Source organism: Venturia canescens, chromosome 5 (assembly GCF_019457755.1).
Source record: "Venturia canescens isolate UGA chromosome 5, ASM1945775v1, whole genome shotgun sequence".
Taxonomy (NCBI): Eukaryota; Metazoa; Arthropoda; class Insecta; order Hymenoptera; family Ichneumonidae; genus Venturia; species Venturia canescens.
Window position 1 is genome coordinate 5,704,285 of NC_057425.1, and position 4,205 is coordinate 5,708,489.

Below are 4,205 nucleotides of genomic sequence, written 5' to 3' on the forward strand. Positions count from 1 at the left end.
ATTCCCTGATACGCCTGCAAACTTTATACAGTCTCCGCACCAAACTCAAACTCTCGACCCTTCTGTTTGCGGAAATTTAACACATAGAACACGAACTTCCTCTGTGCGTGGCCCAGGGTCTGTACGTGGTCCGCCGAAGCTCGATAGAAAATATAAGAACTCGCGTTCCGTTCCATTTGCACTGGGAGGAGCAAGCGATATCCAAAGGGTGGCTTCCACTTTGCAGACGATTTTCAACGAGCAAATATAACCCCGGACTCGCTCGTTTTCCTTCTTGATGCTCCGCTCCAATTCGATGACAACCAATTGAGGTCACTTCTCCAAGTAAAAAAAGTTGCTTTTTTAATCTTCTTCTCGAAGAGCATTTTTAACACACTCGGTATAAGGAAGCAACTTTGCCTGGGCACGTGTGACAGAGGAATGAAAGGCCCGCGTGTACTCCGCCTCGTGAGAGTGTTATGGCTGTTTTCCGGCCCGCTGCATATACTTGCAGCGAGCAAGGGACCGCTTGCTCACATACGAAATAATTCGAGAACTTGCTCTCCTGTTGAACGGTATCATTCCGTGCGTGCATAACGAGAACGAGAAACATTTTCCACGTTGTTTCGTGTCCCGAAGCACGTATTATTATAATTATCACACAGGAAATTCAGGAGAGAAGATAGCCTGCGTGTTAACTCACGATTTATGTAACGTGTACGGATCATTCCAATCGAGGAACGTTGCGACTGCAGTAATGAAGGATTTTAAGGAAATTAATTGTGACTGATTTTGAGAAAAACGAAAAAATTGGGGGACGAGGAGAAATGAAATTCGATGACTTAACAAAATATTCGAATGGATGTGGCGAACGCAACGTTTCTGATGCAGTGAGCAGAATTTATTCGAAGCAGAATGCACACTGCCAAGAATTTGTCGACGATCAATCCTTTCCGGATTGAGGGGTCTACCCTAATCAGAATTTTCAAAAAATCGATTTTTTTTATTGCATTTTTTAAAATGATTTTTCTCAAAATTACGCTTACCAAAATTACCAAAATTTTGTCGCATGTTCTTTGTGACTGTAGCCTGTAGCTGTAGCGAACTATTTTTTATCTGTAATGGAAAAAGACGTGCTTTTTCGTCATTTTTTGGAAAAATGCTCGCCGTTTTGTCATTTTTGTAAAAATCTAAAATCCTATGATATGCGCTCTAGCCATTTACCTATTTAATCTAAAACCATTTTTATTTTTTTTCTCCGATCATCCATTCCAGAGATTTTATCAACAGCGCACACCCATCTTTTTTTTCGACCTGTCTTCTCCTCCATTTTTCTGTACGAAAACTGAGTAAAATAAGTATAAAGAAATTTTTTTGTGTATTTTAAGAGTGTATTCTTCATGCCTAACACTTTTTGTATCCACATTTATAATTTATACCGACCAAAAAAAATCGTGAAAATAGTCTTTCATTTGCGCGTCCAATTACGGTAGACACCTTAATATAAATCACTAGAGAACGAATCCAGAAATTGTTGTCAGAGATGCCAATCAACGCTTCACCAATCATACTCGCACTGATTCGATGTACAAACAAAATTCATGAAATCAGAAGGCCAAAATAAGTCGCAGAAGGACTCTGATGCAGAGGGGATGTCCTGAGTCGAGATAAAGCTTTCCTTGGAACCAAGGGCAATGGGACTGGACTGCTGACTGTTTGGAGATTAGTGGTAAAGGATATTAGGTTAAGCGAAAAGGAAGATTGAGTTTTGCCGGGACGTTGCGAATGTACTGTTTTGTTGATGGTGCAAATACAATGTGGAACTGCGTCGTGTCAAGATAGATGGCGAGCTTTATTTAAAAAAAGCTCTGACAACAGTTGCGGTTGACGGGTCAATTGCTGAATAATCGCACATTGAACAAACGATTTCGAGCACGAGTCGAATCCTCGGATTACGCTTATTGAAGTAAGAGAAAAAAAACGTGTCCATGTTGAAAGGGATCGAATAATACACCTTTCATAAAAGAAGAGTTGTTGTCACGAAATCTCGAAGTGCGAGTTATTTTTGAAGCTGCTATTGGGAACTCACAAGTGTCACTCTGACCTCTGGTGGTCAAATATTCAACTGCTGAAAACCAGTCGCTGCCTGGGTGTTTCTATAACTACGTATATCAAAAATGGACGCTCATTTCTCAGTCAATTTGCTAAACCACGCCCCCATGATGTCTCTCAATAGACGTACTTTGATTGGTTGTCGATGCTGTGCTCGGACTTCGTTCATGATTTCAGATCGTAGAAAAAAGGAGGAAACAATTGCAACACATTCGATCGCGATCGTGTCAGATAAATTTATTTAGCGACATAGGAGTGAAGTGATGGAGTTATTTTAGTAAAAGTGATCTTGCGCAATTACTATTCGACCATAGGTACCGTGATTTTTGCAACGAACTATTCGAAACAATAGTCCTGAGTTATATTTTTATTTAAAAAATGTTAAAACAATTAAAGACAAGTGCGGGCTTGTGCATTAAAAAGCTCGAATATCAAAACCATAATATTTTGAATTTTAACCAACTTCTGTACGAGGGTGCGAAGCGTTTGGGAGGATAAAAAGCGAAGAGAGATTCTTTTTCTAAATGTCAAGATGTCGAGAGGGGTTGTGCCAGGCTGGTACACTCCCTGCTGAGAGTGAGCCTGTCTTAAAGTTCTCCGATTTTGAGGGATCGCTATTTTATCATTATGGAAATTTATTAGAAAAGCTCAACGTATTAACATATTGAAATAAATAAGCCGAGTCTATAGAAACTGGGAATAATGCGCAGCTGCGCAAGTTCGTTGTAGAAAAAGAGACGCAATCCATCACTGAGAGAAGTAGCACGTACTTGTTTCTGAAAAGTTGTGAGAGAAAAAATGTATTAATCAATTTGAGCGAAAGAGCGGAGGTTCAAAACGAGTCGTATGGAAAAGAGAAAAACTGTGGAAAAAAAGAACGCGGTAAACGTGATTAATTTACGGAAGCTCTGGCACTCAGTTCTTTTTGTATTATTCTCGCTCGATGAAAGTCCAGTTCCTCCGTGCTCGTGCTCCTATAATTAATGTTTATCGCTCCCACTCAGAATGTTGCATGTTCCCAAGATTTAATAGTTCAATTCGAGCCAAGTACAAATGGAAAAACATCATCGCTGGGAAGTGAATTAAACGGAAAGGAAGCTAACTTTAACGAAAGTTATTCCCATCGACCCACACCAGCGACACACCGGAACAGTGAAATCCTCCATGACCATTTTCTGCGTCCAGAATTTCGAAATTGCTGAGAAAATCGTCAAAGTGCTGAGCAGCCGAAGCAACGATAAGAAAAATGGTATTTTTGACTTCGGCGACATCGAGTGGATCGCTTGCAATCATCAAATTTTAATCTCGTCGCTGCCAACAAAGGCTCGGGCAACATAAAAGGACAAATAGATTATTCTGTACGAGTTCTCCCTCTAATAATGGCGTTAGTGATCCACACAAGGATTCTGTATACACAGAACTACCTTAAATGCGCTAAGAGCAGCCACTTACAGTGAGAAAATACAATGTCCGTTGGCTGTACATGAAACTCAATAGAGACGGAGCAGAGCAGCCAGTAAGAAAAAGCCTTAGAACTTTTCATTGTCTAGGATCTCCCCGGTTAGAGGAAAAACGAAAGCTCGAGAAAGAGAGGAAGAAAGATGGATGAATGGAGATATAGAGAAAGCGAGCGAGGTCAGCCCTGCTGTCGCCCTTCTCGCCTCCTCGCCAAACTTAAAGCCGATGGGAAACGAGCTTTTTGCTTTTGCGATGTTCTTCCAGTCACACGGCGATAACGAAAGTATCATTATTGTTTTCTCGTGGATTTGGATTAAGACAGAATTTCCAACGTTGTTCCATCCACTTTTGAGGCTAATGTAACCCAAACATTTCACCAATTTACAGAGAATTTATTTTAACCAAGTTTTAGGCAAACTGGCGAAATTCTTATTACAACTTTGCCCTTAAGGACATCTAATTACTTGTTTATTTTATCATTCTGTTCACTTACCGTGAAAACCATTTGAGAATAAACTTTGATTCATCATTTGTTTTTCGATTCATTCATATTTTCAGCGAGTTTGAAAAAAACGCTTCTCAAGAAGAAGAACATCACTTCAACGTGCTGTAAATATAGAATTTCGCAATTTTCTCGGGGTTCTATAGGTTCGTAT